Here is a 9,915-nt window from a genome sequence, read left to right as displayed (position 1 = left end):
CACTGTTGTGACACCCGTCACATTGGTGCCGTGAACCGGATCACAAGTGACTCTCCACTTCGGACCGGGACCGCGATGCTGCACAATGAAGACGCTGTGCAGTCCCATCACTCGGTGGACGGCGTGTCGACCCCCGTTTTGAAAATATATGTAGTGTGTTAATTGTCTGACCTGCTGTTTTGCAATTAGTGTGTGTTTTTTTTTCATGTACGTGTTTTCGTGTGTTAAGTCTAAGAATGGGCTCCTTACAAGTAACAAGTAGCACATCTTTGAATGAGTGTGTTGGTAGAGGTAGAGGCTTCCCAACCGTGTTACAGTTGTGTAGTGCAATCCAGAGTGGTGTAGTTTGGACAGAGGGGAATGGGCAGGTTAAAGCTGAGGCCACTTATGTTAGTGGGGACAGAGTTCCTTCCCAGACCCAGTGCAGTGCATCTACGACGAGCGCACAGACCACTGATACACAAGCAACAGATACCTTTCTCCAGTCTGTCACAGTTATGTAGTGCTATGCAGGGTGATGTAGTTTGTACAGAGAGGAATGGGCAGGTGCGAGCTGAGGCCACTTATGTTAGTGGGGACAGAGTTCCTTCCCAGACCCCGTGCAGTGCATCTCCGACGAGCGCACAGACCCTGACACACCGGTGACAGATCCCTTACTCCAGTCACCTGACGTAGTTGGTCAGATGAGTGACATAATTAGACAGCATTCTTATACACCCTCGCCCGATAACCTTGTCTATTTTGCCTGTTGGTCTTTCTATTGTTTTCCGTGTGTATGTTGCCTCACTTCTGCATAATTTAAGGGGGGTGTATGTAACGGAGTTGTGCGCTTAGATTATTAAATTATGAAGGAAGTGACGCAACGGCGCACACTATGTCCCGCCCATAGTTTCCAGAACAATCTCGAGGAGATTCAGGGTGAGTCGCAATTTTCTGTTGGTCGTGATTAACGCGCATTTTCATGACAATATCTTATTTTGTTTCCCCTTTTGTACTGTCTAGTGTTATCTAATTAGTTCCCTTATTCATTTCGAGTCCAGATTACTTTTTGTGTCATTACTTACTTCACGTTTTGTCGAGTGGAACTTTGGAGCACATGTGCTTCATAGTGCTTTTCTATTGCGCAGTTAATCACAAGACGAAACCCATGCGACTTCACCCATCCCTTCTGCCATACTGTGTTGCAGGTAATAATTGCTTCATTTCATTTTTATTGTACAATATTTAGTTTCTTGTGTCGTGTTTCATTTGCCCGTGAATGTTCGTGGCGGGTTGAACTGTGCGCCAGCCATTGCAGGCGCGCAGCGTGTTCTGCCGAGTCTCCGCCCATGATGCGTTCAGGGACATCTTGTAAATAACAGTGAACTTGTGTTCTATTCTCTTTTTCTGTAAATAACCACTATACGATCACACGTTGTTAATTCTGTTTTGTTATCTACAATGTTTTGCATTTGCAAAACAATCTCGAGGAGATTCAGGTTAATCACAAGACGAAACCCATGCGACTTCACCCATCCCTTCTGCCATACTGTGTTGCAGAAATAAAAGAAATAAAAAGACACATCCACGCGTTTGGTCTTCATTAAGACGGCAGCATCGTGGGGATGAAGACAGTCACTGTTGTGACACCCGTCACACATGTACGCATATTTAAAAAAAAAAAAGATTGCGAGATCTCGCATTCTTTGCAAGATCTCGCAAAGAATGCGAGATCTTGCAAAAGTTTTGCGAGGGAATGCAAAGTTTTGCGAGAGAATGCAAAGTATTGCGAGGGAATGCAAAGTTTTGCGAGATCTCGCAAAGTTTTTTTTTTTGTTCGATGTCCCCTTAGGGGCTGCGTACAAACCTTAACATCAAACAAGAACCCGACTGGGTTCTTATCACGTGGACCAAGAGTAGCAGTTCTATCATGTTTTTCTATCATGTAAAAACTGGCACAGGACATTGGCTTGCTCTGGTGCCAGTCCTACTTTTACACTTTGTGAGGTGCCAGAGTAGTCAGACTGATCTCAAACCAGCCATGTGTTCCAAATTTTACTCGCAAAAAGTTAAAGCGGCAGCAGGCAAGAGTTTTCATTTCACTCCCTGAGAGCTGACACAAGACGTGCTGATATTCTAAAAAAAAGCCAATAAATGGACAAGAGATTCTTGGGTTTCTTTGGGGTCTCCGGTTTTTGCTGTTCAATCAATGGGATTTCTTGTGCATGAATGCGCAATGTCTGCCCCAACAAAAGATCAGAATCAGTTCAAAATCAAAAAGCCTTTCATCGTCCGTACAATTGCAAAATTTGCAATCTACTGCCACAAAATTGAAGGGGTGGTTAAAAAGAAAAACAGTCTTGCATGTACAGAAAAGTAGACTGAACTGTACAACTGCACAACAATATTTCAGAAAAAACTACATTGTGCAAAAGTATAAAATATATAGTATAAAAGCATATATAGAACGGTATCTATTGTAGACTAGGTGACTGTACTATTTACAATGCATGAGTCCACGTTTTCACGTGTAAAAAGGAACAGAAGTAAATTGACAGAAAATCATCATTCTTTTTTTGGTGTAGTTTTTGATATGTTTTTTCATTTTGTGGTCTTTTGTATGGAAAATATATTTGAAGAATATGTTTTCCATACAAAATGGAAATATGCAAATACTTTAGCACAGCATGACCCCCACACCTCATCAGTAATATTTCATTAAAAAACAATATGCACACACTACTCTGCTACTTGCCTTTGACAACGTAGACTATTGACAGTAGGTAAATGTCTCACAGCATGACTTCAGGTTTATCTCTCTTCTCATGTTGATCCATTTGGTTTACTTGAAGCTTCTTGCCACAGCACAAAAGACCCAGGGGCATGCAAAAGTACTTGTCTTCACTAGAGCCTCACTTCACTCAAACAGTGAATGCTTCTAGAAACTCCATGCCCTCAAGGACGCTGAGAAGGTCACAGATCCAACAGAACTTGTGACTAGGTTTGTGTTTTAGGGTGGAGATACAGGAAGGGGAATGTACAATTATGTACTCCATTTATTTGGGTGAAGATAAGAGAACAGTGGACCATACGTGGGTTAAAGTGTATGAGAGAGTGATGATTGCCTTGTCTTGCCGTCTTGTCTTTCTCTCTGTCTGACCACTCAGTGCCACCGGGGAAATAAACAAGAGCAGTGCAGCGGGGCTAATTAAACATTGCTCCTTAGCGGCGCAGCCGGCAAACCGTTGCAACTTGGATCCGTCACCACCTGACAGCAGTCGCCGCCAAACGCCACCGTCGCCATGACCACCAAAGGCGACGGAAAGGATGGTACTGCAATCCCCCACGGCGATTTTGGCAAAGTGTTCGAATAATTAAGCCTTAAGCCTCTGGCACATTAAAACATTTTAGCAGTCTCACAAGAGCAAGCCACCTTGCACCATGTGCAATGGGGACGATCATCTATTCTCTCCGCTGCGCGATGGAGCTTGCACTGAATATTGCACACAGCAATGTTTGTATTGTGGCACCATCGGTGTACGTCATGGGGTATCGAAGGGATATATTTAACCCCTTCATGGGCAGCCGTTACTTCAATGGACAGCTTGGAATGTTATCGAGAAATGTTTGGTGCTCTTTGCGCAACATACAGCACAGATGAAATTAGTTTCTTCTCAACCACAATCCAACTTCAATTCTGCATTTGTCTTCCTTAATGATAAAATTGGCAAACTTCTGTCATCTCAAAAAGATTAACCTGACTGATTTTCATGTGCTGTAGTGAGTTAAGCGTTGATAAAGCCTCGCTGATCTATTTATCCAGGCTTTGTATCGGTCCGTCGTGGTGAAGAAGGAACTAAGACAAAAAGCAAAGCTCAATTTACCAGTGAATCGATGTGCCAGTCCTCAACTATAGTCACAAGCTATACCAATGATCTGTCTGAAGATGAATTTAATTTTGAAAGGTACAAACAATAGAGATTTACAGTGTCATGATGCCAAAAGAAATGTTGAATGATTTGGTTTTTTTCTGGATTTTGGATGGGAGAAAGGTGCGCATTTCTCCCCATCCAAAACACGTGTTACCTGTTTTTTTCTTGTTTTTTTAGTTTTGACGAAAGTGTCGTACACATACCTAAACCAGTGCCTGGGTTTTCCTTCCTGGGGATAAAACCTTGACACTGATTTAGATATGTGGACGACACTTTCGTCATAATTAAAAAACAAGAAATTCAATCCTTCACAGATCACCGCAACTCGGATGACATCAACATTAAATTTATTCGCGAGGACATTAAAGAGAACCAAGTAGCCTTTTTGGATTGTAAAGTAATTATAGAAGAGGACAGAGCGCTAAAAACAGAAGTCTTTAGGAAGGCCACGTACACTGACCAATACTTACTTTTCGATTCTCACCACCCTCTACACAAACTAGGAGTAATCAGAACTCTCCAGCATAGTGCTAAAGTAATACCTACAAGAGTCGAAGGTAGAGAAAAGGAGTCAAAACATATCAGGAGAGCACTCACAAACTGTGGGTACCCTCAGTCGTCTTTTAACAAATGTCAAAATGAAAGAATAGGGAATGAAACTAAAAATTCTGAAGATACACAAAGGAGAGAAGTAGCAGTACCTTACATTGCAGGAGTTTCTGAAAAACTAGAGTCCTTTGGCAACACAAAATTCCTACTTATTTCAAACCGATAAACACTTTAAGGCTAAAATTAGTGCATCCAAAAGATAGGCTGCCAAATGCAAAACAAAGTAATGTAGTTTATTTAATACATTGTAAGAATGAAAATTGTAAAAAGCAATACATTGGGGAGACTCAACAAATTCTCAAAAAAAGACTATCATATACATATACATATTTTTCATAACATAAAACAACGTCCTTGCGTAGTCCAGGGTCTCATGAATAATGAATAGTTATTGGCCCTCAGAAAAATGGAACTAAAAAAAGATTCAGATTGAGAGGTTTAATCAACATTTCCATAACATGCAAACGAAGTCAGATCTGACAAGGGATTTTTAAAAAGACACTGATTAAAAATTTCCTCAAATGTAGTTGCGCAGAAGATCACTGCCACTGCGGTTTTTGGCCATCAACCTGAAATAAAATTGTTTATTGTCAGCTACTTTGTATTTACACATCTTGTTTCACGGAATCACTGCCAGGCTTGCAAAAATGTGTCCATCAGTGCCACAGGTTTTGTCATTTTCACTCAAATTTCAGGACCCACAGATTATTGAGTTTTAGGACGACATAAACATCCAATACAGTGTTACAAAACTTAGATAGTCTTGTTTCATCTGAAAAAAATAATGCGGGCGGCTGTACAAAAGGAAAATGCTGCCCCCCGCACGAAAAACCAAAACCTGAAGAAAGTCAGGAATGGCGCAACACATCATATTTTCAATTCCGGAATAAATGTGGGAATGGCAGTGAACAATTTAAAGGACAACCGACGTCTCCGGACAAGTTGTGTCCATAATTTGTAACATGCTTCAAATGACTTCTACTGAGCGTATTTTACATAGATTCCACCGCATATAGGTATATTTTACGTTTTAAGACTCGCGCTGAATATTCAGGAAGTCTTGTTTTTGAGTTGGTGACGAGTCCATACGTGACGTCACTAAAGGACCGCGCTTGACCATAAAATGACGCATTGTAGAGGTCCTTCCATCACGTCAATGTATTTCACTGTACATGTTTGGTCTGGGGACCTCGTGTTGCACCCAAAAGCCGTCAGAAGGCCAGAAGAGGGCGTCCAAGCGCCATATAAGGAATTTATCAGCCCGTGGAAACGGAGGTGGCCATAGGAGGTCGCCATTTTGTGCCTCTTTTTTTGGGTGACAGATTTTCCCCCAATGTTGCCTCAAAATGGGACAAATAAATTATTTAATCGATTGCAAACATGTATGCTTTCCTCTTCAGAACTATTTGAATCATATTCATAACTGGACGCGTAACAAGAAAGCATATTCTCCGAATCTTTTGATTCACAAGCAATGCAAGATGTCTTGGCGTGACGTCACGAACTGGCGGCGGGACTTTCTGAAAATGCCCTATTCGCAGCTCAAATGTTTGCAGATTTGGGACACTTTAAGTCATTTTTATTGGTGTTTTGCGTTTCAATAAAAATATCATACTGCATGTTTTGGGTATTTTAGATGCTATAAAACGTTTTTCTGGTGTCAGTTAAAAAACAAAAAAGTGACGTCGGTTGTCCTTTAAAATGGAGTTGTCAATATGCTATGGGTTACCATACTTGAATCAAATAAGTGACTAGTGCTAACCCCAAAAATTGAAATACAGTATTGCACCACTTAAGGGCTATTAAAGCATCAAAAACTATTAGATGGTGTAAGCCTAAGTGGGCAGTGGTACATGTCAGGACACAGCAAGAGATGTTACACAGGGTACTTTCTCCCTCTGGTCGATAAGTCGAAAAAACGTTGAGTATAAATGAAATATAAGAGCTGCACTCGTGTGATGTATAATACCTTCCTGGAGCGCGAAGCTGTTCCTAACTGCGTTTGGTGCCGTCTCGTAGGAAATTACGACAAGCTTCTGTGAACGCTGGCGCAACCGTGTGAATTGGATGATTGAGAGCACTCCGATATTAGTTGTAATGCAGTGTTTCAGCTGCAGAAGTCTGTAAGCGCCCCACTCGGGTTTCACCTCGCTGTGTTTGTCAAGGATTTTCGCCTTTGTACATCATAGAGTATGAGGGTGGCGATGTTGGCAGAATTGCATGAGGACTTGCGTTTGAAACAAGAGCGACAAGGCACACGCACCGGAGCATGGTCGTCTGACCAACTCAGCACCAGGTTTGTCTCCTCTAACCTTGTATCTTTCATTTGACCTCTGGACACTCCAGGTGCCACTTAAAATAAACAGCTCAATCTCTGGTTCTATTCTTAAACCACTTACCCTGCCAGACAGAAGAGGAAGCTCATTCCCAGTGTGATGTTTATCTGACATTTTCCACAGGCCTGCATGCAACGTGGTGGGCTGTGATTGCTGGCAGAGCATATCTGATGGCAGGGGGCCCTTCCAGTGTTCCCTCACTTGATGCTATACAGGTTAGAGAGCTGCTTGGACAGTTTCACAATCCCTTTTTTTTCTTGTCATATTTTCACGTGCAACTTTAAAAGTCTAGGACCCCTTGACTAATTCCAACAAACAGGAAATTGCCGGCAATAACATCGAAGAAAACAAAGAAATGAATCTAAAAATCATAATGCAGTGATTCTGGGATTTGGTTCTCAAAGAAAGTTCCTAACTCCATTTTGTAAGTAAAGATGCATTTTCCATTTCACTGCTCTAATTTTTTCCACCACCCCCCCAAAAATGTTGCTTAAATGTTTTATGAAGCATGAAATGCATCAAAACATGTAACAAATACAGATTACAATTAAAATTACAGTAAATAAGAGTCGTGCTTAATGTAAAAAACAAATAGAGTGAAGAATCAAAATGTTGGTCATTTAACTTTTAACTACATCCTCATCTATTTTTGCCCTCTTTCATTCACGTTTTTTTTTTTCTTTCTTTTTTGGTCGGCTTTAATAATGCTTAGAAAATGTCCAAGGCAAACAAGAGCATCATGAGCAATCGCCTAACTGGTGACCGCTTTTTCCGGGTGATTCACATTAAAAAAAAAAAAAAAAACAACGGAATGCCTCGCGGCTCAAGGTTGTGAATGAAACTCAGACGAACGTAGACTTCGTCAAAAACTGTCATTTTAATCAGCACCAAATGGTACTGAAAATACATATGCCAAAATATTCTCAAATGAAGTTGTCACCACTCCCTGATACCATGCTAGCAAAGTGACTAAGAACATCATTTGTTGATTTTGGGGATAGAGCCAATAATCAGCCAACTTATTGTTATACTTTATTTTTAAGTATACATCTTGAAGCAATTGCATCCAAAAATTACACTTCATTTACCTCGCCAAAATGTCCAGCTGGTTCTCTGAAACGACGTTGTGTGCTCTGCATTTAAAAGGTCACTTCCGACCCACCTCAAAGGAATCACACAAGGGTGTCGTCAATTTTAAATGCCAAATATAAATGTGCCATCATAAGTGATACATTTAGTCCTCAAGCTACCTGGAGGAAACTCAAATCTATGAGTGTCCTCAGACAGGTGCTTCGCTTTTTCATTCACTTTGAAAGGTTTGATTATCATATAAATATCGACTCATATTTTAGATGTACAAACAAACAGAGACTCGTTTCAACTTCCAATCCAGTAAAATTAGTCAAACAACATAAAAATGAATCCCGTTGGTTCCAGTTGCTGTGCACTCACGGATGCAGCAAAACATGGTCTGCGTTTCATAAGAACCCACAGACCAAATTCTTCTTTTCCTTTCGGCTTTTCCCTTGAAGGAGTCGCCTAATTAAGACATTTAATTGCAGGCCGTGGAACGAAGGCAAAAACAAACATTTTGAGAGGACGTTTCCTCCTCCTTGATTCATAACATCAGCAGGGGGTCACTGACTTTCAAAACCGCAAGGCCACGTCTAATGGCAGTCACATGTGGGCCATGGGTAGAGTTTGGTCATGGTGAAGCCGAAACATTAGCTTTGACACCTTAGCCATCAGCTTAAATTAAATTTTCTTCATCTGTGTTCAAGAGAATGCTCTCGATATAATTTTTCACAGTAACGGCGAGTCGGATTTCCGCCATTAGCTCACAAGAATGGCTCTCTGTGGATTGCAATTGCCTGACCGCATCCTTGCAGGGCTTCCACCATCTGCTCCGTTTGGATTCCTTATGCAAGAGTATGTCAATCAAGCAGAGATACACACTGCTCATGTCACGTTTTTGCATGGTGGTGATGGCGGGTGCAGATCCCAAAAAGCAGGCAGGAGGGAGCATGAGGTTGTATTTGATAAATTGTATTAAAATAACAACATCAAAATCATCTGAATGGAAAAAAATACAAAGTATCAAAAGAAAACCAAGATTAAAAGCCCGCCAAGATTAAACAAACACATGCGTTGCACACAGTGCATACAATTGCATCCAACAGCATACAATGTGTTCAACAGCATTCAATGACATTTAACAATTACCCAACACCGAATGGTCGTGCCAGGTGTGCTTTTGAGTGTGACTGATTGGAAACGACCGGCACCTGTGCAGGTGCAGGCGGGGCCGACAGCGCCACCCGTTGGTCGCCAACCAGATCATGACACTTTTAATTAATTATTTTGAATCATACATTAGTCTAAGTCTTAAAATTTCAAGCTGCAGCAAAAGAGTGATTTATCTGTTTAGTTTCGGTTAAGTGCTTTTGTTTTGTCAAAGACCAAATTTATGTTTTAAGAACAGTTGTGGTGGCCATTAAGGATACACAAACACAATGTCCGATCATTGCTTGGAGCAAATAATGTGTTCTAACTAATCCAAAACTCAGGATGAACATCAGCCTGTATTTACTATTATTGTGGCATATACTTTACATACAGTACCTGCTGCACAATTTTCTTTTTTTTCTTTGCTAAGGAGGCCGACACAATGCTGTTGCAGACGAATGTTGGATTGTGTTGGTGATTGGCCAACATTTGTACAATCCACAGCACTTTGTGATACAATAATAGCACTGAGCTGGTGTTTCTTTGAAAACGACAATGGTGGTCTATTCTTTTTCTTCTGAATATGGTGTCCAGTAAGTCTCCAGGGTTACTTTCCATTAGGATAGACTATTGTGAAGCATCCCCAAGCTTGCTTCACTTCATGCGTCATTGTCCTGGGTGGTAATGGCATCAATGAAATGATGGGAGGGCTGATGGCTGCTGGCCGCTATTACTTTGTGCTCTAGTGGCTTCAAAGACCACATCAAGGTCTACTTTGCTATTTAACCTACAGAACAAACAAGCAGTATTTATTATATGGACTTGCTTTTGCA

Source organism: Hippocampus bargibanti, linkage group LG11 (assembly GCF_051943395.1).
Source record: "Hippocampus bargibanti isolate YZ-2025 linkage group LG11, ASM5194339v1, whole genome shotgun sequence".
In the NCBI taxonomy this organism is placed as follows: Eukaryota; Metazoa; Chordata; class Actinopteri; order Syngnathiformes; family Syngnathidae; genus Hippocampus; species Hippocampus bargibanti.
This window is presented reverse-complemented; position numbering follows the sequence as displayed.